General features: G+C 38.5%; 1 protein-coding gene across 3 annotated transcripts in view; it reads left to right on the top strand.

The window, feature by feature from the left end:
* Positions 1 to 27428, top strand: part of tmem123 (transmembrane protein 123) — a 67642-nt gene that overhangs the window by 26353 nt on the left and 13861 nt on the right. The window lies entirely within an intron of this gene.

Below are 27428 nucleotides of genomic sequence, written 5' to 3'. Positions count from 1 at the left end.
TAATGCAAAGAAGGCAAAAATAATTATGATTAGCAACAAGGGTACATCACAGATAATATATGTATGTGGAAGGTCAACAATTAGAACAGGTGAAGGAATAAAAATATCTTGGAAGCTGGATTACAGAGGAAAGGGAGTTCATGTTGGAGATGAAAAGAACAGGCTAAACAAAGGAAAAGCTCAGAAGGAATCTGAGCACTGACCTTCAACGGTTACTGAAAACATACACCTTTCCAGGGCTGCATTATGGTAGTAGTTCATGGACATGTAGGAAAGCAACTATTATGAGGCTTAAAAAGCTTTGAGATGTGGTGCTACAGTGGATAATGAAAATTAGCTGGATGGAGAAGGTGAAAAATGAAGTAATGAAGAAGATGGGTACAGAAAACAATATGGTGGAGGAGATGATTAGATTGGCTGGCCATACATTGGGGGGATCAAGTAGGGCAAATGGTGCAATTGATGGTAAAAGGAAATAATAATAATTCTTTGCATTTATATAGCACTTTTCTCACTACTCAAAGCGTTCAGCCAGAGCAGAGTCCCTTTTGGCATTTATTGGATTCGAACCGGCCACCTTCCAATTGCTAGTGCAGATCCAGAGAAAAATAAAGAAAAAGATGAATGTGGGATAATGATCTAAAACAATGGTCAGCATCAAAGAATGGTGGGGGGGGTAAGAATGTTAAAAGATAGGGGGAAGTGGAAAGTAACAGTTGTCCAAAGTGCTATTCATCGGTCCATTATACAGCTTCTGTTGTAGAGAACAGAGTTAATGAGTAGTACCTGAAGTGAAGGCCTTAAAATCCCGCAGGTGTTTTCATTTGAGGGAATAAAAAAATGTTGAGTTTTACTGTGTTGTTCTTATGTGTATAAAAATGCCAAAAAGTAAGATGGTTTATTTATGTCAGCAACATTTGCTTAAAATTAGAACTGTGTAGCAACAGTGCTTAGATACATTTACTTACACTGACCCAAAGGGCATATTAGTCACTTAAAGGTTTCTAAAAGGCCACTTGCAAACATGGAGTTGGTAAACATTAAAGTTATTGTTAGTGTTTCAGTCAGAAAATGCGCCTTTATTGATTGGTCAATGCCATGTACCTGCAGTGTTTATTGTGTAAAAAATCGAGACATCCAAGTCTCACTCCCTTCTTTATGCTATAAAAAGGAATATGCCAATAAAAAAGACAGCATTTATATTTTGTAACTATCTTACAGTTTCTAATAGTTGTAGCAAAGATTTAGTTTCCTGTGCACTAACTTCTCCATATTTGCAGGAACGAGATGTGACAGAATAATTCATGCATGCATAATGCATGTTGGAACGCACTGCTAGAAGGTCAATAACCAGTTCCTTGGTTTTGCTGATGTTAAGATGCAGACAATTCTCTTTGCACAATGAAGCAAACTTTTCCACCTGACTCCTATACTCGGTCTCATCCCTTTTTATCAACACACAGCATAAGTGCAGACTCATCTAAGAATTAGGATACATATCTTTGAGATGTGGTAGAAAGTCAGAGTACTTGAATAAGATCTGTCTTAGACGCAGCAAGAATGCACAAGTTGCACACAGATTGTGACCAGGCCAACACTGAAACCTGGTCTCATAGAGCTGTGAGTCAATAGCATTGACTGCTGCATTACTGTTCTGCCTGGAAGCAATGTGATTATCAGTTAGATTTGAGTTGTTTGGACTTTACTAAATGTATTTTATTTCTAAACTGCTGCTGTAATGTTTTTAGAAGAACTATAACAGAATATTTCATTTTAATTTATTCTGTTTGACTATTTTAATTTTTGCATAGGCTATTTCTACCTTTCATCCAGTGTTCCTGGTATAGAGATAATATACAGTATTCTTCTTCTACATGCTTAATCTAATTTATGAGGGACCAGAGAATAGCCAGGCAGCACTGGGCACAAGGTGGGACAGATCTCTGGACAGTGCATTAGTCCATCAGTTAGTCTACTCACTTGCATGCTCATGCACCCATGCTTACACATGCATAGACCCATTTAGCCAAACCTGCACGTTTTTGAGGAAAACCAGTAAACTCAAAGGAACATATATGTGAAGGACATGCAGAATCTATACAAACAGTGACCAGACCTGGAATTCAAAAACAGGAATTTGTATTTGTAAAGTAGCAGAGAAACCCATTTCACCAGCATGAGGTCCCAATTGTGCATTATGTGTTTTTATTATTGATTGGATATTTTCAACACTCTGTATTCCCTTGCAGTCCTTCTTGCCTTCTTTCTCCTGCTTGTTGTCTTCAGTAATTCATGGAGGATTTCTGCCAATAATACAAGTGATCTGCCCTGTTTTAATATGAGAACTAAGGAGCCATTAGTGTTTGCGGTACAGATACCATAATCACACTTTGAGTACTGACTGAGAATCATAAGGGTTAAGGCATTCTCTTTCTCTCACCACCCCAACACCATCTGTCCTTTCATTTTCCACCCTTCCTTTTTGACCATTTTCTAATTTACTTATCCAGTTCATGGTTTAGGGGGCTAGTTTATATCACAACAGCTTGACTGTAAAAAAAAATACTGTATATATATATTGAAGTTTTAGATTACATAATTTTACTGTTTAACACAGACAGCCACAACTATATTAGTATATTAATAATTAATTCATGTTTTATGTGATAGATCTCCAGTCCACACAGTGAACAGGGATGAGGGTATCAAAAAAGCTAGAATTGGCCCTGATGCATCCTGTCTCAATCGTTTTGCAGAAACAAGAACAACATTTTGAGAAAAGCTGATGGGTTGATTAATCATAATTAACACTGCATCATTTTAATCTGTACAGTATAGTTGTTTTCTATTTAAAAGTTTGGGGAATGCCAATACTGTAGTTCTGGGAAAGGTAATACAACACAAAACGCTCGCAACACAAAGGCTGACAGGCATGAACATAGAGAGAAAGTTGGTGCTAAACATCTCGGCAAATCAAAAATAAAAATAAAAAGGGTTTCTGCTCTCACTTTATGCTTACTAAGTGTGGAATGTGGTGGTGTTTTTTTTGTGGAGCTTTCAAATGAAACAACTGCATACAATAAGTGCTTGTAGCACTTGCTGTGAAGTGTCAGTATGCTTAAGTGTTGAGAGAAAGTGACAGCTTGGACAAAATAATCTCTCCATCCTGAAGAATTAATTTAACAGCTGTATTAAACAAGTCACATACCTGTCTCATAATTCCATGGTCACTGCCTTTTCTGTGACTGGCTCTAATCTTGTTTTTATAAAATAAGAATATAGTAGCTGGCAATTTGTACTACAGTAATTCAATTAGATTTCATATTTTGCCTATATGTAAATAATATATGGCATTCAGTAGAGTTTTGGTGACCCATTTTTTTGTGCTTGCTTCCTGCATTAATGTGTAAAGAATTAGACTGCAGCACATGTAGTATATGTCTCTGCTGAGCTGAGGGTTTTGCTGTCTGTTGTTACCAAGATGAATATTGTTACCAATTGATTTTAGAATCCTTTGAGATATGAGAGGTAGTGAGTTTTCATGTTTATTCTCCAGTGTTGCATTATCTTCAGATAGTGTATACAGTTCCTATCAGTTTCTTGGAGTTTTATTGACCTTGATGTAAACCTACACACCTTTTTAAATTTTTTCTTGCTGAACAGGAAAAGCAGCACTTCCATGTGAATGAGAAAACCAGGGTCTTCTACATTCTGCTCTAACTAGGGGGCTCTGCCCCCTGCTCGCTTCGCTCGCCAACCCCTGGTGTTGTGAAATTACAAAGAGCGTGATGTATGAATGAGATATAGCATAGTGTGAAGGTGTAGATGACGCATATAGGAAGCAAATAAAGTTGTCCATGTCCAAAAACGGGCTCAGAGAGGTAGATGCTAACTTTGTCTATGGTTTGTCCTTGTGATTTGTTGATGGTCATGGTCAAGGCAGGTTTAATGGGGAACTGTCGCCGTTTAAGTGTAAAAGGTAATTCTAGGTCAGAACTTGTAAGGTCAATTCTAGGAATTAGAACATTATTGTTAGCATGTGATTCTGTAAGAAGTTTTGCTTCAATGACATTGTGTGGCATGGTGTTGATGACTAAACGTGTACCATCGTATAAACCCTGTTTAGTGTTAAGGTTTCTTAATAGCATGATTATTGTTCCGTTTTTAAGGCTAAGATTGTGTTGTGGTAATCCGGCTGGGTTAATAGTGTTCAAATATTCTAAGGGGAAATTAAGATGGTCGTTGTCGTCATCAGAGTCAACTTTGTTAGAGCTTAGAAAGAGCTGTGCTACTCCAGGAAGTAATGAAATGACCTGGCTATTAATGTGATCAACATTAATATTTTTTGGACATAATATAGTTCGTTGTGTTAAAAGGGGTATTTGGTGTAATGAGATTGCTGTTCCAAATATCTCCGTAACTCTTTTGAAAGCAATGCCAATTGTCTGCGTATTTTAAGGTGGACTGAAGAATAGCCGAGCGCATGGCATGTGGAACAATAGCTAAGCACTGTGTAAAATCTCCTCCTAATAAAAGTACCTTTCCTCCAAAGGGAATATTATTATTCATGAACGTTTGTAGAAGTTTATCAATGGTGTTGAGTAAGTGACTGGATGCCATTAGATGCAAAAGCAAATGAACTATTGTAGGATCTAATGCAGTTCATAAAGTTTTTACTTTCAGGTACTTCATTAGTTAGAAGCTTCTGTAGATATGCAGGATATGAATGTAAAGGAGGCAGTCAAATTTGACCCTCAATTACCTATGTTCAGTACAATATTGAACTGGATTTACATCTCTCAATGTACAACAAGTATTAAATAAAGTTCACTTAACTGTTCATCATATATATTTGTTTTGTCCAGTGTCCTTTGAATACATCTGTACATATCAGTGAAAGCTAAGATATTCTCTCTTGATGGTTTCTTGAAACAAGGATGACGCCTACTAAGGTTATCTGTGTGCATTTAAGTGCATAGTACAGCACTTAGAGCATGCATCCACCTGTCCATTCTTCTCATTAGTCATATACAAATTTTACACGTTAATTTTTTTTTTTTACTCTCCATACATCTTACCAACTAACTAGTGCTGAACATGTCACTTGCTTGTTTTCCCCCCATGTCTCCATTTCCACCTCTGCCAATAGAAAGAATGTCTGGAATAGACACACACAGCATCAGACAGGCCAAAAAATTCAGGTAAATCATGTCTCTGAATGACAGCACAAGCACACAGGCATTGTCTCATATCTCCAGGGAAATATACTAAAGCATAACAATACATTACTCAATTTCACATTGTGACTGATGCACAGTCAAAAGTAGCAACTCGTAGACTTCCAGAAACATCATCTTATATTGTAGTAAACTTAAGTGCAGTTACTACCTCATAAAATGACAGTCCCTTAATAACCACAATTAAATTGACTTACTAATGTATTATACCTGAAATACCAGTTCAGACAGCTCTCTGTAGCTTTTATCAGATTTCACAATTGCTGATGGTATGAAGACTCATTTGAGTTGATGGCAACAGTGACAGTGGAATGTGGTGCTCAGAGTATATGTATTAAGAATTAAATGACAAGGTTTAATAATAGATCCACCCCTACACACAGATTTTTCAAGGACACAGCTATGAATATGTAAAACACTCTCCGAAAATTCCTTACGAAAACTGTGACAGAATGTTATCTTCAGCAAATGCATTCCCATTCTATTATACTTGGACACGTGCATCTAGTAGGAAAGTATCAAACAATTGTGAGAATATGAAATAACTATGTTGATGGCATTAAACAAGGATAGCTGAAAGAATAAATATTTGTTAAGATTTCAGAAAATTCTAGTGCACCATTATGCTAAAAACAAATCTCCAAAGGGATTTCTGACTGCATAAAACTAAAAGTGTTCATATGAAGGATGAACAGTACACTTTCTCCCTTAAAGGTAAAAAAATGTGTGACCTAGAATACCCTGAAAATGACAATGTCCTGCTTTTAGAGAGTCTTGTTTTTTTTGTAGGGCATGGGCAGCATGGCAACACAGTGTGTAGCAATGAAGCCTCACTAATCCAGTGTTGTCGTTTCAAGTCCTACTTCTACTAATCCAGTGTTGTCGTTTCAAGTCCTACTTCTGCTTGTTGACTGTGTAGGGTTTGTATATTCTCTTGATATCTATGTGGGTTTTACTCCAGGTACCCTGTTTCTTCCTTCCACATCTCCAAAACATGCATGTTAATTTAACTGCCAGTTCCAAATTGGGCAAGTGCTAGCATAAATGTAAGAGCCATCAATGTGATGGACTGGTGCCCAGTGCTGCCAGGATAGGATGTGCCCCATTATGACCCAAAATTGGTATATTTCATTTGGAAGAATTATTTTTTTATTATTATTTATTTATTTTTATTTTTTTTAACTACCATCTTAAAAAAATGTACCTGAATTTGACTTCAAATTAGCCTGCGGCCTGTCATGCAAGATGTATAATAGTAGCTCATTTTCCTGCATATTGTATTACTCCTGTCTAGTATATTTGCTGAGGTAGTGTCTCTTTTTTGTATGTTTTCAATGCTTTAGTACTTCACATAGCTCACAGTTCTTGATGTATAACCAGCAGCACATATGCCAAAGAATTCAAATAAGCAGCAGTAGTATAAAGTGCACTTTTTTGTGGTTTATGTCATCTGCCTGGCTATCAAAAATATTTTAGGTATAATTAAAGCAAGGCATGTTACTCAGTTAACCATAACAAATTGAATGCAGTCCTAGGTGTGAGTGGTAAGTGTAGTTTAAAAAGTTTAATGATTTTTATCATCCCTAATCAGATGCTAATTATTAATGTTTTTATTTTTTTTAGTTTTTCCTCATAAAGGTTTTTCATATTGTCATATTTTCTTCACTGAGCAATATTTCTTGAATACCAGTAACAAAATTCTTCATAACTCTCTGAATACTTGCAGGCACGAGCAGCATACAATGAGATTTTCTGGTTTACTCTTGTCTCTTGGGCCATGAGATATTTTTCCCTGATATTGGTAGCATTTCAAACAACACTGCGAGGCAGTATAGGTTATATTATCAGTGTAGCCTCAGTTTCTGGCTTCGCTGCGTTCTAATTCAGTGTTTTTATGATTCCAATTTTTTTGGCTTTCTTCTCAGACTGATTTCTTCCTGTAGTCCATTGGTATACAGTAACGTAGCTGGGCCACTTAAATGCCTCAATCAACTAGTTTATAGACAACTGTTTCTTGTTCTGTACCTTTTCTAAGCAGGCGCCAGCTCCTTAGAGAATTGAAATGTATAGATTAATGTCTACCGTGAATGATGACTCATGAGTTTCTCTGTCTATTTATAACTGCAGGGTTGTATCACTACCAAGACCATATTGTCAACCTGTCAGATATCTTTTATTAACAGTAAAATTGACATAAGCCTCTAGGTTAAAGTGTTGGAAGTTTCTGATTTAATGAAATAAAAAAGAATACATGTCACTAGTTTAAATTTCCTCTCAGTTTGTGTGTTAAATTAAAGGTATGCATTGGAAGTGGGCTCCATTACTTAGGTTTTGTCTTCCTTCTTTAATTTTTTGCTCTTCTGTAGTGTTTAAACTTTACTATGGTTCCATTATGAGAGACATTTAACAAAGTAAAAAAAAAATATATACCCATTTGATTGTTTTTACATATTGCTAATAATTTGTTTTTGAGTTTTGTTAAGGTTTAAAATCTTATTTTAATGCATGCATAAAATAATTCGGGCAATAAAGACCATCATTACAAAAATACCAAAATGTTAATATTGGGAATTATAATTTATTAAAATTATAATTAGCAACACATCCATATAGGTCAATATTAATAAAAAGCCTATTATGAAACAGTTTCTTGAGTATTTAATGAAAAGAAAAGCAGAAATAAGGGAGATGCCTGGCAGTCTATTTAAGAAAAATTCTTTTAACAAACTTCACACCATTCCTCATAGGGATATTTTTTTCTAGCTTTAGAAAATATAAGATATCACTTTCCTGTTGGGTTTAAAGGATGGATTAGGATTTTTCAAGTTGAGCATTGTAGGATAGGTGACCACAGTATTCATGACATAATTGGATCCCCTCTGGTATAACTCCAGATAATGGTATTGATAGTACTATATTTATAGTCTAACAAATAAAGAGAATATTTTAGGGCTGCAACAACTAATCATCAATATCAATAATCGATTAGTAAAAACATTGGAAGCGTTCACCTTCTTCGATTAGTTAATTATGTCATTAGGCTGAGTTCGTTGTGCCATGCAATTGCGACACTACTTCATTCAGTTGAGAACACATTTGAAGAAAGGCAGATGGTACGCAATTGCCAGAAAAGACGGTGCAACCTAAGACTTCCACAGTTTGTGAGCACTTTATACTGAATAAAGAAAAAAAAAGCTTGTGAGATGCAAAATGTGTAGGCCTGATCACATATGGCACGAGAGCACAATGGAGATGTACAAACATTTAAATGGATAACATACCATTACAGGCTCTGTGGAGGAGTATGACTCGCCGTCATCACTGTAAGTTGAATGTTGCTTCAGCGTTATGTGATACAGATATATGAATGCAATATTTTCTAGGCTAGGCATAATGACATGAATTCTGATTTGAAGTGAGGAATAATTCGAGTCATAGTCCAGCCCCCTATATGCGAATTAAACACTAGCATATCCGACAGAGTTTTATGATAAGCAAATAAAAAAATGTGTCATTAGTCACTAGATAGTAAACATTCAGATTTTTATTTGCCGTATTTGTGGGGGGTTTTTTTCCACTATATTTATAGTGCTGAACTGCACACAAAAAATGGTTGTGAGGAAACATAAGTCCCTGTCCGAGCAGAAATCAAAATCTCGCCAAGAGTGCAGGGGTGTGAATCTCACAGTACATCAACTGCGACTGAAAGGTGTATTACTTATTTCAAGTGAAAAGACAGGAGTGGGGTAGAAAAGCAAAAGTTCCAGACTAGCTGGCTATCAAACTTCAACTGGCTTTTATTCAGTCTGGAGTAAGATGCGATAATGTGCAAGTGCTGCTGCAGCAATCTTAGCTTAGATTTTGTGGCAGGATCAAAGTTTTAAAACATGAAAATCTTAACAGCACACTTCCGACAGCAAATGACATGCAACAGGCTGTGACAGTGTGTTGGCTGTAAGTAAATGTGCCAAAGAATCTGCTGTGGTAGAAATTTTCCAAACACTAAAAAGATAAATGATGATGCAAAAAGATACTGTAAGACCTTTTGCATGCTCCCAACCAACCTTTCAGTTAAAATAAACTTGGTATATTACGTAGCAAAGGAATAACTAAGTTTCACACAAATGAAATCACTTGCTTTGCCGCAAAAGAAAAATAGTCTGGATGTTTCCTCAACATATGACAATGAATTTCAAACATTACTGCAAAAAAAAAAAAAAAAACACCTAATTAAGTCATAATGGTGCAACAGAATCTTCTGTGCTAGAATATTGTGGTGGTCAGATATTTACATGATGCTTTGCCAGAAACTGAAAAAAAAAATTTAAAAACTTCAACTTTAATCATGTAATTTAAGTGTGTATTTAGTGTGTTTCTGAATACATTAGCCAAATTGCAAGTTTAGTTAATTTATTGAAAACTGTTGCCTTTTTAAGGAAATATTGTGTGTGAATTATCATTGCACATTGTTTTATTTCTATTTGTTACTCATTTCTATTTATTACTTTCTTGCTTGGCTGTTACTGATGTATACATATTTAATTAAAGTGAAAATAGTTTTATATTAAAATACAAATCACATATTTTTGTAATGCGTATATAAAATGTTGATTCACCCAGTCACTCACTCATCAACAAAAGCACTAAAATTTGGCAGTGGTGCAACATCTGGGGCACTAGGTATCTGCTATGAAAGAACATTGTGATATATCAATATTGGGGATAACCCCCCCCCCCAATAGAAAAACTAAATACCCAAAATTATAAAAATGTCTTGACAAATTTGCAAAGAAAATTAGCTGCCCCTTGCTTTTTTAGTAAGTCAAAATTCATTATTATTAGCTGTGATGAGAGTGTGCTTTATGCAAATGAAGGACGCTGCAGACGTGATTGGCAAATAGTACCATCAACAAATAGGGTGGACGGATGACTGGATATATGGCCATGTTCTGGACAGAAAAAAGAGACATGGTCATGTTTTAAACTGGAAAGAAAATGTTTGATTAGTGGCGCTCTTTGATGTACATCGACTTTCATCTTGGTTATCTGTTCTACTACATCAGCCTCCTGGCATGAAGTATTGGGTGCCACAAAGTACTCTTACATGAACAAAAAGTCAGGTTCTTCAGAGACCCTCATGAAGCATTTAGTGTTACAAAGCACCAGCACATAACTGACAACTTGGTCGGTGGGGGATTAACCAGTGGAATTTTGGGAGCTGTGGGTGCACTACCAAAGAGTCAAAGGTGGAATAACAGCTGTGCAGCAGTTCAGAAGGGAACATAGCTGACTTCCTATCTCGGTTCAAAGGAATACAGTTTCCTGTAAAATTGTGTCATGCCCTGATCATCAATGAAAACAGGAAAAAGTAGTAAATGACCTGTGGCAGGCAGATATGTCACAAAAACAAAAATGTAATGATACCCACTTTTTTTACAGTATCTGTAGTACCGAGAAAGTCTATACTTGTCCATGACTGCAAGTAGACAAATTACTTTGGAAGGCACGATAATGCATGAGAAAAATGTTAGTAAAAACTACATATTAAATGGCTCACAATGGTGATGGTTCAGCACATGTTGGAAAAAAAAACAGGCAAAGTCATGTCTGGAAATACTTTGAGCTCACATCGGAGAATTTCAGCACGTGAGTGCATGAATCGTACAAGGCAAAACACATGGGGACTGGCATTATCGCCACTTTTACCTTATTATGATATTACTTAAGAAACAGATTTGTGCATGTTTTGAAAGCAATAAAATGTTACCGATCAAATGAAGTGTAACCGTTTAACTTGTGTTGTCACACATTGTAAGAGGAGATAAAAAGATAACAAAGATTAATTGCTTTTAATAATGTCCTACACAGTTTCTAGAAATGAATGGAGGCTTCACATTCATTCCCCAATTGTAATGAGCACTTCTAAAAAAAAAATAAATAAATAAAATAAAAAGTCCATGAGTCAGAGCGTGAGTGCATGCAGTTCAGTGCTACAGGTCAAAGAGGGGGACCTCACATGCATCCACAGTTATGCATATAGAACCATGGAATGCTGGAGGACTGCCAGCAAAAACAACAGTTTCCAGTAAACATTGAGGCAAAAATAAAACAAAGCTTGGCTATTTGGCTTGTCCATACTTGCAATGGCACATGTTGCTCCATTTGTTATTATCAAAATAAAATTCAATTGACATTAGTCATGAAAACAGTACAACAGTACTACTACAAAGTAGTAGTACAAATAAAACTGCATACTTCATTGCTGAATACAAATCTGTAAACACTGAATTTGTATTATTTGTTTTGGTTTTGAAGGCAAACTACTGTTCATTAGTCAAGTCAAGGAGCATGCACTGATACAGTGTGTTGCCACACCCAGCACACAACGAAACAACTTGGGATCCCGGTTTGCAATCCCCCATGTAGACACACGGTCCAGTCCCACACTCCGGAAATGACCCTCTATCGCAACCAGGTGTTACGTGGGCTAGGGAATACATTCCCAGACGGGTTTACCCATTCCCGGGAATTTGGGAATCCCCCATTTCATTCCCGGGCTCCCGGGGATGACACAGTGCACAGACATCTCACATGTGAACGTTTTTAGAACGACCGACACTTACTTTTAATAAAACTACTGCAATATGTTGACACAAATAAAAGACTAACCTTATCTACAAGCAGTTCATGCTGTCATATAAGTACATGTATCTTTAGTTACGGTAATAAGAACATAGAAAGCACAACGTGTCCAGCGTGCGATCGTCCAGGCGAGAGCGCACCTTCGTGCAGAAGTACGCCAGCCGCTGAGAAAGCACGCTCTGCCTCCACTGAAGTAGACGGCACAATAATTAGATACTGATACACTTGTTCTAAACAACACCTGCGCTTGCCATTGCTCTGAAACACCTCCATTTCAGCTTTTACTGATGCATCCAGTTTCTTGTCATCATTCTGTGATGGCAAGTTTCTTGGCACAGATAATGGGGATGCAACAGACTGACGCATTGCAATTTCAAGTTGCTGTTCAAAGCTGTTGTCTGATGAAGTGTAAGCTGTAGCAATGACGCCACCTTAATTATTTTCAACTATAACTCTGTTATTTCTTGATCGATTTTTACACTTTTACACGCTATATATGCAAGCTTGGCCGTTCCCGTTTTCCCGGGAATTACAGCAGTTTCCCTAATGTGGGCGACCTCTTGGCCTGGTCAAGCCACTCTGTCCCCAACAATGAGGATCTTACAAGCCAGATCACCCGCAGGGAAATGCACCACATGGCCGTAGTGCCATAACTGATGCTCCCTTACAATGCAGGTAATGTGCCTCATTCGGGACTTCATGAGCAACCGCTCATTTGACACCAAGTCAAACCAACGGTACCCAAGGATTCTTTGAGAGACACAGTACCAAAGGAGTCCAGTCTTTGTCTCAGGTCACTGAATAGCATCCATGTCTCGCAACCATATAGCAAGACAGGAAGCACCAGGACTCTTAAAGACTTGGACCTTCGTCCTTTTGCATAAATAATGGATAGCGCAACACACCCCTTTCCAGCAACCTTATGACCTCCCATGCTCTCCCAATCCGTCTACTGACTTCATAGGAAGAGTCACCAGAGACATAAATGTCACTGCCAAGGTAAGTAAAGGTCGACACTCTCTCCACAAACAGACACACTGCTGATGGCTGTGCCCAAGAGGTCATTAAAGGCCTGGATCTTGGTTTTTATCCAGGACACTCGCAAGCCCAGACACTCTGACTCCTTGCTCAGTCTCTCGAGTGCCCCAATCAGAGCCTCCATTGACTTCGCGAAGATCACGGCATCGTCAGAAAAGTCAAGATCCGTGAAACTTTCTTCACCAACAGATGCCCCACCGCCGCTGGACCCCACGATCTTGCCCAACACCCATACAAGCATTGAACAGAGTAGGAGGAAGAACACACCCCTGACGAACCCCAGACTCAACTGGGAAAAACTCAGAGGTTCTGCCTCCACTCTGCATAGCACTCACAGTACCAGTGTACAGGCCGGCCATGATATCCAGCAACCTCGAGGGGATCCCGCAAACCCTCAGGATGTCCCACAGGGCAGCACGATCAACTGAGTTGAATGCTTTTGCGAAAATCGACTGAAGAACTTATGTGAGGAACTGTTCATTAGTATAACCCATAAGTGAAGCACACATCATATTTGAATGGTGGGTTGAAAGATGTAATGCTGTCTCACAGTTATAAATGTATTAAGTACAGGTTAATAACTGCCCAACTAATTTTTCTAACTCTGGAATTTAAACACCGGCATAAGCAATAGCAAAATGTGTTTGCTCACATAAGAAACCTTGAAAACATCAAAACAATGTTTAACGAGAGTTCTGCATTAAAAGATTAATGTAAAACTGTCATGTTTGATTTCACACTGGAAGCTTTAATTTTGGGACAAATGTAAAAAAAAAATTAAAGCACCGTGAGTTTCTGGCATTTGAAATTTGATTTAATTTGACTCATCCATTAAATAATACTCTTCAGTAATATTTTTAACTAGCTAAGGATGCAAGTGTAAAATAGCAAATGTAATGAATAAAGTGGTTCACAGACTTTAAAAGCATGTTGTTACAATAGCAGATTTAAAGAGTCTTTCTCAGTATCCTGAATAAATTTCACTGTTAGTTCACTAATTCAACAGTAATATATATATATATATATATATATATATATATATATAAAATAATGTTTTAATTTTTATTTTTAGTATACATTTCAAGCAGTAGTTCCCAGTTACTGGAACGAAGATGTCAGGATAAATTTAGAATGTGCACATGATAGTTTATGATGATGCCATTCTTTGTAAACCCAATGCTAAACTCTTCACAAGATTATCAACCCTCTGTATGTTCTTATACTTGTGGGGGATCCCCATTGCTGGCACACGTTCTTGCATTGTATTTTGATATTTATGAATATATAATTATATGATAGTTGTGTAACTACCCGATAGAGATTCCCGTATTTTAAGGCTGTTGTTACTGTTAGTGTTTACATAGTTTATATTGTATTACAGAAAAAGGCACAATACTGTTCACTTCAATAATGGAGATACAATTAAATAAGATCAATATTGTAAAATTTCACTTGTATTGGTATCGATTTTGGCATTGTGACATCATTAATGGTAGGAATGTTTTATTCACAGACAATTGTGTATTGCATGTTCAAGAGTAATCAGCTGAAATGACCTTTATTATTTAACCAAAATTATTTTTCCAAGTCGACTTCTCAACATTTCAGATTCAATTGGTTACATTTCTTTTAGTTTTTCCAATTAGATCACAGGCAGGTGAAGTGATTTGCTCTGGATCACATAGTGCCAGTAGCAGGATTTACCTTAACCACTACACCACACTGCGTGGGAATAATATTATCTATTGTGAAAATGACAAAAAGCCACATGTTGTATACAAAAAAGTGCTTGATTAGCTGCTTAGTACTTGAGATACACCCGAATAACCAACGGCACTATAACGTAAATCCACTGTCTTATGAAATTTCAAGGCACCATCTCACTGTCAAGTTTTTGAGAATCTTTGGTCATTGCAACTGCATCTAACATATAAAGTATTTTTTTCTCATATATACATTCACTTTTTATTGTTATTTATATATACAGTTAGATCCATAAATATTTGGACAGAGACAACTTTTTTTCTAATTTTGGTTCTGTACATTACCACAATGAATTTTGAATGAAACAACTCGGATGCAGTTGAAGTTCAGACTTTCAGCTTTAATTCAGTGGGGTGAACAAAACAATTGCATAAAAATGTGATGCAACTAAAGCATTATTTTAACACAATCCCTTCATTTCAGGGGCTCAAAAGTAATTGGACAAATTAAATAACTGGAAGTAAAATGTTCATTTCTAATACTTGGTTGAAAACCCTTTGCTGGCAATGACAGCCTGAAGTCTTGAACTCATGGACATCACCAGATGCTGGGTTTCCTCCTTTTTAATGCTCTGCCAGGCCTTTACTGCAGCAGCTTTCAGTTGCTGTTTGTTTGTGGGCCTTTCTGTCTGAAGTTTAGTCTTCAACAAGTGAAATGCATGCTCAATTGGGTTAAGATCAGGTGACTGACTTGGCTATTCAAGAATTTTCCACTTCTTTGCTTTAATAAACTCCTGGGTTGCTTTGGCTGTATGTTTTGGGTCATTGTCCATCTGTATCATGAAACGTCGCCCAATCAATTTGACTGCATTTAGCTGGATTTGAGCAGGCAGTATGTCTCTGAACACCTCAGAATTCATTCGGCTGCTGCTGTCCTGTGTCACATCATCAATAAACACTAGTGTCCCAGTGCCACTGGCAGCCATGCACGCCCAAGCCATCACACTACCTCCACTGTGTTTTACAGATGATGTGGTATGCTTTGGATAATGAGCTGTTCCACACCTTCTCCATACTTTTTTCTTGCCATCATTCTAGTAGAGGTTGATCTTGGTTTCATCTGTCCAAAGAATGTTTTTCCAGAATTGTGCTGGCTTTTTTAGATATTCTTTAGCAAAGTCCAATCTAGCCTTTCTATTCTTGAGGCTTATGAGTGGCTTGCACCTTGCAGTGCACCCTCTGTATTTACTTTCATGCGGTCTTCTCTTTATGGTAGACTTGGATATCGATACGCCTACCCCCTGGAGAGTGTTGTTCACTTGGTTGGCTGTTGTGAAGGGGTTTCTCTTCACCATGGAAATGATTCTGCGATCAGCCACCAATGTTGTCTTCCGTGGACGTCCAGGTCTTCTGGCGTTGCTGAGTTCACCAGTGCTTGCTTTCTTTCTCAGGATGTACCAAACTGTAAATTTTGCCACTCGTAATATTGTAGCAATTTCTCGGATGGGTTTTTTCTGTTTTCGTAGCTTAAGGATGGCTTCTTTCACCTGCATGGAGAGCTCCTTTGACCGCATTTTGTCTGTTCACAGCAAAATCTTCCACATGCAAGCACCACACCTCAAATCAACTCCAGGCCTTTTATCTGTTTAATTGATAATGACATAACGACGGACTTACCCACACCAGCCCATGAAATAGCCTTTGAATCAATTCTCCAATTACTTTTGAGCCCCTGAAATGAAGGGATTGTGTAAAAAAAAAAAAAATGCTTTAGTTGCCTCACATTTTTATGCAATCATTTTGTTCACCCCACTGAATTAAAGCTGAAAGTCTGCACTTCAACTGTATCTGAGTTGTTTCATTTAATATTCATTGTGGTAATGTACAGAACCAAAATTAGAAAAAAGTTGTCTCTGTCCGAATATTTATGGACGTAACTGTATATTGTGGCTGGAAATTGATTAAAATTAATTGCATAAATGTATGTAATTTAATCTAACATATTAAATTACTGCATAAATCATGAAGTAAATACACACTGAATACCAAAATGAATGTTGAATCAACACAAAAGAATTAAGAAATTAAAAATATATGCATAGTTTAAGCTTAAACAATGACCCTAAACCTGAGGTTTTAACAAAATACTAAACAAGTATGTACAACCTGAATTTGAGTGCCTTCCTAAAAGGCAAGTTGAAAAAGAAGGCAACAAGAAAATGAGGCCAATGTATTAATTATCAAGGTGGAATAGCATGTGAGACACAGATGTGTCAAAATAAAAATTAAACCATTAAAATGATTGTTGATTTTGAATGTACAGCTGAAGACTGATTTAATTGAAAGAGTTTGCATCTCTTAAATGGGCATACATTAATACTTGTGTTAAAACTCTGTAAATGCTATCCTCAATTGTTCATCACCATCAACAACTTGGAAAAAACCTGGTGTAGAGTATAATTATCAACTAGTGCGCTGTGAAGAAAACAGTGTAGTGCCCCTGAGTCCTGACCTGAGAGAGACACACTCCGCAGATGGTCAAGACCTGTCCAAGGAAGACAAGATTACCTGGATAAGCCGACATAAAAGCAGCAAATCGCCGTTTTGCAGACACAGCACTAGTGAACAGTATAGTAGCCAGAAGACATGTCGGGGATCCATCTGCCTTGGTGCGTGTTCGCCACTAGCTCAGTAGGCATACGAGTTGCCTCTCACCCTGGGTCAGTGGAGTGAGGCAGAGAGAGGACTGCCTGCATGAGCAGGTAAAGGGATGAAGCAGCTGGAAAATGTGTCCTAAGTGCTATGTCTGCAAATGGCAATCTCTGCGCTTCTTTTTTTTTACCACCCCAGTACTGCGTCTTCAGACAGTTTAGCACAGGCATGTCAAACTCGCGGCCCGCATGACAGATCCTAGTTAGCACTGAACTTGTACAAAATTATTACTATCGTTTGTGATTGAATCATTCTGCATCTTCGGTGTTACTTATTGACTTTTCTTACTTCTGCCTTCTGACAAAAGCGTGTTTTCCCATGGCATTACGGTACCGGAAACGTCATCTGCTAGTATAGCCACGAGCCTTGTCCAAAGTTAATGAGCCGCAGCGTCACAACTGAAGTGCTAGGCTGCAACAGGGGTGGCCGTAGGCATGTGCGAACTGTGCACCTGCACAGTGCCGCCAAATCCCAGGGGCCGCCACGCCAATATATATTGAATATAAAACAGAAAGAGAAAATAACGACACAGCTGACGGCAATGTGGCCGAAAAACATTCTGTTTCTTGTTAATTAGTACGCTGTATTTACAAATGTCGCTAGAGTCGGAGCAGTAAGCTATATGTAGTATTATAATGTTTTGCCGTAATGAAAATATCATGGGCCGCCACTTGGTTTTCAAGTTACGGACACGCGTATATAGAAGCGTGTCATGAGCACGAGGCGGCTATGCAGTGTCTGCAACGCTGTCATAAGATACCATATTGACATTGCCAGAAGAAGGGGCCGCCGATTCTTTCTCTGCCCAGGGCCGCCACGAGCCCAGAGCCGCTCCTGGCCGGCTACACTACTGGCTGGGCTGCTGAGACTGACCACTGGACAGAACTGACCATCACGAGTAGTAATAGCCCGCATATTTTCACGTTTTTTGCTCTAGTTTCATGTCATTTTGTGATAGTATTGTAACGAACAGTTAGTGCGGACTACAGCTGAAGATCTGAAGTGGACGCGAGAAGTTGGTGAGTTGTTTATTAACATATTTTTGTGATTTTGAGTTTGTATAATTATTGTAGGTCAGGTGGCTTTTTGCATATCGGCTTATTTTACAATATAAACTTTGACGTAAACTTAGTAAAGTAAAATTAGATTTTTGGAGGATTTGTTTTCCAACTTGAATTACTGAGCAATGAATTCAGTGAGCATTTTCGTGATTTCAGTTCACACAAACAGGGCATTGCGCTGTCCTCTTACAACGTTGAGAATGCGCCTGAGAATATCCAAATGGAATTGATCGAAGTGCAGTCAGATTCTATTCTGAAGGCAAAATACAACAAAGTTGGTGTGCCAGGCTTGTATGCTTACCTGCCACCCTCGTATGTGCAGATCCGTAAGTTGGCATCGAGAGTACTGTCAATGTTCGGAAGCACTTACCATTTTGAGCAATTGTTTTTGGTAATGAAAGCTACCAAAACCCCACATCGCTCAAGACTTACCATCGAGCACCTTTCATCCCTCATAAAAGTTGCAGCTGCACAAGATTTCAAGCCTGATATTGACGAACTGGTTACTAACAAGAGATGCCAAGTGTTGGGACAAAAGAAATAAATATCACACTGTAAGGCTCCCATATAAGCAATGAATATAATATAATGAATATCAATCATCAAGACACTATATAAAACGGTCGGGATTGTCCTTCCGTCCCGTGAGTGCAAAGCGTAGCGGTATTCCGCTTATCACAGACTTACTACTTGCGGCTTGCGGTACGAAGCGATGCAATATGAGTAGAGTTCTGGTGCTCCCATCATTCCCTTGCTTTTGTGCGTGATGCGCTGGAAAAATAGACAAAATTATGTCTCTGTAAATAATTAATGTTGATGGAGTACAAATGCCTCACCACGTAGTAAATATCAGGGGAGATGGTGCTTGCTTATTCTCATCAATAGCTTATTTAGTGCATGAAACTCCGTCTTTAGCGGTACAGATTCGGGCTGACATTGTACGACATGTTTTAAGTAATTGGTCAAGGTTTCAGCCATTTACAATGATGCCGTCAGGAATTTCTTACAGGCCTACAAATGAGCTTCAGTATCTCACTGAAATGTCAAAGTCTCAAACTTATGGTACCATTTCTGAGCTAATGGCAGCGGGAGAGTTGTTCCCCAATGAGTTTCAAGTATATTATTATGGAGTCCTACACTCCAAGTTTGGACAGGCACTCGAGGGGATAAAAAAACGTAGGTTTTCAGGAGATGTTATGAATGGGCACTTTGATGTTCTCATTCCCTACACTTACATGCCTGATGTACACATGGAGCGCACACAAATTGAGGATAAAAGTCGGTCGCCTTAAAAGGCGGGTGAGCCTAGTAATACGGTAATCCCTCCTCCATCGCGGGGGTTGCGTTCCAGAGCCACCCGCGAAATAAGAAAATCCGCGAAGTAGAAACCATATGTTTATATGGTTATTTTTATATTGTCATGCTTGGGTCACAGATTTGCGCAGAAACACAGGAGGTTGTAGAGAGACAGGAACGTTATTCAAACACTGCAAACAAACATTTGTCTCTTTTTCAAAAGTTTAAACTGTGCTCCATGACAAGACAGAGATGACAGTTCCGTCTCACAATTAAAAGAATGCAAACATATCTTCCTCTTCAAAGGAGTGCGCGTCAGGAGCAGAGCATGTCAGAGAGAGAGAGAGAAAAGCAAACAAATCAATAGGGCTGTTTGGCTTTTAAGTATGCGAAGCACCTTGGCACAAAGCTGTTGAAGGCGGCAGCTCACACCCCCTCCGTCAGGAGCAGAGAGAGAGAGAGACAGAGAAAAACAAACAATTGAAAATCAATACGTGCCCTTCGTGCTTTTAAGTATGCGAAGCACCGTGCAGCATGTCGCTTCAGGAAGCAGCTGCACAGAAGGTAGCAACGTGAAGATAATCTTTCAGCATTTTTAGACGAGCGTCCGTATCGTCTAGGTGTGCGAACAGCCCCCCTGCTCAGTCCCCCTACGTCAGGATCAGAGAAAGTCAGCGCGAGAGAGAGAGAAAAGTAAGCTGGGTAGCTTCTCAGCCATCTGCCAATAGCGTCCCTTGTATGAAATCAACTGGGCAAACCAACTGAGGAAGCAATGTACAAGAAATTAAAAGACCCATTGTCCGCAGAAATCCGCGAACCAGCAAAAAATCCGCGATATATATTTAAATATGCTTACATATAAAATCCGCGATAGAGTGAAGCCGCGAAAGGCGAAGTGCGATACAGCGAGGGATTACTGTATAATAAGGACCTAGCTAAGAGGTTAAGACTCTAATTCTACACTGTTGTATGGAGACTGCATGGAAATAAATTGCTTTTCTTTAAACTTTAAACTTTATGTGTTACATTTTTTAAAGTTTTCAGTATTGGAAAGAATGCTACAGTAACTTTGTATAATAGTATTTGTTACAGTACGGCCCGCTGACGCACGTATGGCAGTCGAAGCGGCCCACCAATGGAAGTGAGTTTGACATGCCTGGTTTAGCACATCTAGAGATTTAATGCCTTTGTGGTTGGTAGATTCGTGGTGTGCCATGGGATTTTTTTGGATTACAAAAAGTATGCTGCCACAGAAAAATAGTTGGAAATCACTGCTCTACCTACACCTTTGCCCCTCGCATGCTAAAAAAGATCTCTGTAGCAGCTATCTCTCATAACAACTTATATCCATCCAAGTAATGCATGGTGTATGTTATGTTCTTAGCATAAATTGGCAAAAATACTGCCAACTGGAATAATGAGTAGTGATAATCATTACACTTTTATTCTGTAGAATTTTACCTTTATATTAGGGCAGTCAGCACTCTGAGTTAAATACAAAGGTACTAGAGACTTATTTTGGCTTTAGTGCTACTCAAAGATAGCTTATTTAGCACTTATATAATGTAACTCTGATTCGATCTTTTTACAGGAACATGAAATTGAAAAAAGTGCATAATTTTTAGCTTCTAGTGTTGAACTAGGACTACCATAAACCCCATACCCCACCACCATTCCTCCCTCTCTCCTGCACCTATGTCAGTATGTATAAATGAAGAAAATGAACACTAGAGCTACATATTGATATGTGCTTAATACAAAATGTTAAACCTTTAAATGAAAACTTTATTGCATAACATTTTTAGAGGTAGCATATAAAGTACTGGATGTATACAGTAATTCACTATCAGGGATTTTATATGTAAGCATATTTAAATATATATCGCAGATTTTTTGCTGGTTCACAGATTTCTGCGGACAATGGGTCTTTTAATTTCTGGTACATGCTTCCTCAGTTTGTTTGCCCAGTTGATTTCATACAAGGGACACTATTGGCAGATGGCTGAGAAGCTACCTAACTTACTTTTCTCTCTCTCTCTCGCTCTTGCTCTGACATTCTCTGCTGCTGACGGAGGGGGTGTGAGCAGGGGGGCTGTTCACACACCTAGACGATACGGACGCTCGTCTACAAATGCTGAAAGATTACCTTCACGTTGCTCCCTTCTGTGCAGCTGCTTCGTGAAGCGACATGCTGCACAGTGCTTCGCATACTTAAAAGCTCAAAGGGCACGTATTGATTTTTGATTGTTTGTTTTCGTCTGTCTCTCTCTCTCTCTCTCTCTCTCTCTCTCTCTCTCTCTCTGATATTCTCTGCTCCTGACGGAGGGGGGTGTGAGCTGCTGCCTTCATTGCAACTGCTTTGTGCCGCGGTGCTTCACATACTTAAAAGCCAAACAGCCCTATTGATTTGTTTGCTTTTCTCTCTCTCTCTCTGACATTCTCTGCTCCTGACGCGCACTCCTTTGAAGAGGAAGATATGTTTGCATTCTTTTAATTGTGAGACGGAACTGTCATCTCTGTCTTGTCATGGAGCACAGTTTAAACTTTTGAAAAAGAGACAAATGTTTGTTTGCAGTGTTTGAATAAAGTTCCTGTCTCTCTACAACTTCCTGTGTTTCTGTGCAAATCTGTGACCCAAGCATGACAATATAAAAATAACCATATAAACATATGGTTTCTACTTCGCGGATTTTCACCTTTCACGGGGGGTTCTGGAACGCAACCCCCGCGATTGAGGAGGAATTACTGTATGTAATTATTTTGGTACACACTGATTTGTATTATTGTTTCATAATGTTAAAAAAATATTATAAATAATGCTGCCTTGACCAAAGGACTGACTGAGGCATTTGCCTCATTGCCAGTGACAATATTTTTTAACACATTAAATAGGCCACATTAATCGCAAAATATTAACACATTAACCTTCCCAGGCCTACAGTCCTGTGTCCTCATTTGGGCTCATGGGCGAAACGTGTGTCGCGTACTCTGCATTATTTGACAGTAAACTATGCAACATTCCATGATCTGCTTCTCACAACTGAAGAGGGCACTGTGGCGGATGTTTGCCGAATGGCAGACCAACCACAAGCATTACCTGGTAGGTAACCTCCCACACAATTCCGGTCGGGACTCAGACTATGAATGCAATGAATGTAATTACTCTGGACCTACTGGCTGTCAAATAAACGAACCACACACCGTGATGCAACGTAAAGGGGCATCGTCTCTGACGCTGACGTCCGAGGTTCGATCCCCAAGAGGGGAGCAGTAGAGTGTGTATGCCTGATGAGCCCAAATGAGGGCGAAACACGTGTCGCATACTCTTTCCATTATTTGACAGTAAACTATGCAACATATATATGTGTGTATGTGTTGTGTGTGTGTTTTTTTATTGTACACTGTAGATACATAAATTCAGTTAAATATTCTTTGGTTTCATCTATAGTCATCCTCTTTAATAAAATCCCTGTGTGCATCCATGTGTCCGTGTGTGTGTGTGTCTTCTGGTGAAGTGCGCATGCGCGGGGCACTCTTTAATAAAGGACATCATTGCTAGGGAGAGTGCTGATTGGGTACTTGTGGCCGCGCACATAAAATCCATTGCTGGGGAGATGCCACACATACAATAATCAGCTGCATGCCAGCACAGATTAAAATACTTGCTGGGGAACTGAACAGTACTTGCTGGAGAGACGCCACAGCCTGGATTATCAGCTGCATGCCACACATTACATCGGTTCCTGGGGAGACTCTGCTGATTGCCCACTGTTGTGACAGAAAATTAAACGCATATTACAGACAAGGTTGGAAGTACAGGGAAGGGCAGAATGAGTGGCAGAGTCACCGGCATCTACCAGATGCTTCAAAGGCCGCCTGATGCGTCACACAAGACAGAGAGGGTGGGACCTATAAAATATTGCACGGCCGATCCAATCGGATTTCAGTAAATGAGGTAAGACCTAAAACATAAGGCACGAAAAATCCAATCAGGTACTGAGACGCGGAGACCACCTTCCCCAAAGAGGTGGGATTAGTGTTTGTTGTTGTGCAAACTGAGGATGTCAGATTTGCGATTAAGAAGCTTGGCCCGGTAAAGTGTCAGTCATTGAAGGGGTTTTCCTAAATATACGAATTTTCATGATATTACAATAGGATGACTTTTAAAAGTAGATTTATTTTCGCCCACATAAAATCTGTTGCTGGGGAGATACCACACATACAATAATCAGCTGCACGCCAGCACAGATTAAAATACTTGCTGGGGAACTGCACAGTACTTGCTGGAGAGACGCCACAGCAAGCTAAAATAAAGAGAGGCAGGATACGAGATCTTCAAACACACACAGCACATCAATCAACAGCCACACAGGAGAGGATAAATGTACCCTAGGTTCTTGTCTATAAGCCAGACTCGCGTATAAGCCGGAGACCAAAAATCATACGAATTTTTAAAATAAAATCTTATCATAGATAAGCCGGACTCATGGATAAGCCGAACGTACTATAACCTATAACTAATAGAAGAGAGGGAGGTCAGTGGTCTCACTCGCACCCATTTAATTTCTTTAAGGGGGGAGAGAGTGTGAGATATTGGCGTCTCTCTCACTCCCCGCATGGCGCGGCCGGAGCGCGTTCTTTCTGCTCTGGGCGTCGCCGAGTCAACACGCGCGCGTAGCGGTCATTTAAATTGTGATTTTATATGTAAAGATATTTAAATATATATCGCGGATTTTTTGCTGGTTCGCGGATTTCTGCGGACAATGGGTCTTTTAATTTCTGGTACATGCTTCCTCAGTTGGTTTGCCCAGTTGATTTCATACAAGGGACGCTATTGGCAGATGGCTGAGAAGCTAGATTGCTTACTTTTCTCTCTCTCTCTTGCGCTGACTATCTGTGATCCTGACGTATGGGGATTGAGCAGGGGGGCTGTTCGCACACCTAGACGATAAGGACGCTCGTCTAAAAATGCTGAAAGATTATCTTCACGTTGCTATCTTTTGTAAAGCTGATTCCTGAAAAGACATGCTGCACAGTGCTTCGCATACTTAAAAGCTCAAAGGGCACGTATTGATTTTTGACTGAAAAACTAACTCTGCCGCGGTGCTTCGCATACCTAAAAGCCAAACAGCACCATTGATTTGTTTGCTAGAGATTGTTTTCTCTATCTATGTGACATTCTGTGCTCCTGACACACACACCTTTGAAGAGGAAGATATGTTTGCATTCTTTTAATTGTGAGACAGAACTGTCATCTCTGTCTTGTCATGGAGCACAGTTTAAACTTTTGAAAAAGAGACAAATGTTTGTTTGCAGTGTTTGAATAACATTCCTGTCTCTCTACAACCTCCTGTGTTTCTGCGCAAATCTGTGACCCAAGCATGACAATATAAAAATAACCATATAAACATATGGTTTCTACTTCGCGGATTTTCTTATTTCGCGGGTGGCTCTGGAACGCAACCCCAGCGATGGAGGAGGGATTACTGTATAAGCCGGACTTATGTATAAGCCGATATTCTATTTTTTCATTTTCACAACTTTTTTCCTTAGATAAGCCGCGGCTTATAGACAAGAACTTAGGGTAATATTAATTATACTTGCTGTATTGTCATATACGTTTCTATTTTATTTTTATTATTTTACTTTAGGCTTCTTGCAAAAATATTTTTGACAGAAAAAAATAATACAAGAAACAGAGTGAGGTCAAGGTCCCTTGCCGTTTAATATAGACTGTTCCTACTAATGTTTATGCACTACTGTTCTAGCGCCCATTATTGTAACGGCTTAATGTCTAGTTTTTACATATTACATTTATAGCGTTAAACCTTCGTGGCTTTGGTTAGACTTGGATACATGTTTCTACTTATTCTTCTGTCCAAACCTCAACCGTCAAACTCCAGGCACTCACTTTATGGACTTTTGTAAGAAGCTGGCTTTGTAAACATCTAGTATGTCATTGCGCTATAATCTGTGTGGTAAGAGGTGGGAAGTTTAATCTGGAAGTCACAAATTGCTTCATTGTGCTTTAAATTTATATACCTTGCTTAGAGCTGCATATTTGTAAAAGTCAATTTATCACAAACCAATGCATTTAATGCATTCCTGTTTGTATGAGCTTATTTACTATTCACTGCATTAAAAAAGCGCACAGTCTAGGGAGTGTTTAAATGTATTTACATAGTAAAACCTTGAACAAGCCTAAAAATTCCAGATGGGTACATTTTCTGCCATTGTAAACAAACAAAAGCCTTCAGTTGCATAATTAGACTTTGTCATTGTTTGTGCCATCAGGTATGCATTGTGTAATCTATTTGAAACCATTTCCTTGATTTTCTTGTTGCACTGAGGTGTGACTCAGCTACATTGCCTCAGGCAGTTTTATGCAGTGGTTGACTTTGTCAAGATTTATTTCCCACGTTTCTGAGGAAAATCAGCTAAATTGATTAGCCTTGAATGGTTAAAAAAACACTGCATAATCAATCTACTATTAATGAATTAGCAGTTTTGCCGTTGTATACAAAAAAAGAAAACATCCTGTTTACATTTATTTAGGTAGTGGTAAGTTATGCTCAAGTAGAGAATACTGAATGAGTCTGCTGATTTGAGCATCTATGAAACTTGAGGAAATGTTATTCCAATTACATGTTCATTGTGTGAAGCTTTTTGGAAAGAGGATAATTTTAGACTTTAAGCCTTGGCTCCTAGCACTTTCTTTTGCCTGCTGTTGGCCAATGGCCCCCTCTATCTACACCCTTTTCCATGAACACTAATGACTTAATAGTCACATGATGGGAGGAGCCATGGAAACAAAAAAAGAGGAGTTCAGATGTTGGAATTGCTCTGATCTGTTACTGTGTTCTTTGTGCCTTTGCAATTTTGTATTAATTTATTTTCTAGACTTGTTAACTCCAGTATGGAGTTGTGGAAGGCCATAGTCTATCCCAGACAGTTTTTATCATTTGCAGTACACCAGGAAGATTCTTTCTTTTTATTTAAATTTTAAATGAATGTTAAAGGTGAATTGCAGTATAATACAGGTTGTTCACCCCAAGAAGATAAGCTTATGAATTCAAGGCTTTTTGGGAACTCATACTAGTACATTTTTATTCTATGATATCTACATTATATATTATTTGTAAATGTTTTTACATTCTCTGCCTTTTAATTGTAAATCTGAATAAACTGTAAAAGGAAAAGTGATTAATAAATCAAGTAATTGGAAATTTACAGGTCACCAAAGTAACAGCGCACATTGTGTTGTGTAATGGTTAAATAAAGGCAATGACAACATTAGTCTATGTATTGAGCTTCACTAGTATGTATTCTTTTTACAAAAGACATTTATTTATTTTTTGCCTTCAAACAAATACCAGTAAAGCCAAAATATCACTGAGGCGATAAGATGTTGAATATTGTTTTTGAAGCTGTACTTGTATATGTGCTTATATGTAAAATTGTGCCTGGGAAATTCCCAAATCTGTTGATCAGTTGTTTTCCTGTTGTGGCCTGTCATTTTTTGTCAGTTTATTCTGTAACAGAACTCCATGGTGGCGAGTGCTGTACAACGACAAACAATATGAAAAACGTTAATGGAAAAACGTTATATTTTATCCAGTCACTTGCTCAAAACGTGCAAAACATAGTTACATGCAAAGTTATCAGCACATACATAAACAGGAAACCCAAAGACTCATGGGAGTCTCTTTATGAGTTGAAAGTGGCACTCTTAACTAATG

This window comes from Erpetoichthys calabaricus, chromosome 4 (genome assembly GCF_900747795.2).
Source record: "Erpetoichthys calabaricus chromosome 4, fErpCal1.3, whole genome shotgun sequence".
NCBI classification, from domain to species: Eukaryota; Metazoa; Chordata; class Cladistia; order Polypteriformes; family Polypteridae; genus Erpetoichthys; species Erpetoichthys calabaricus.
This window is presented reverse-complemented; position numbering and strand designations above follow the sequence as displayed.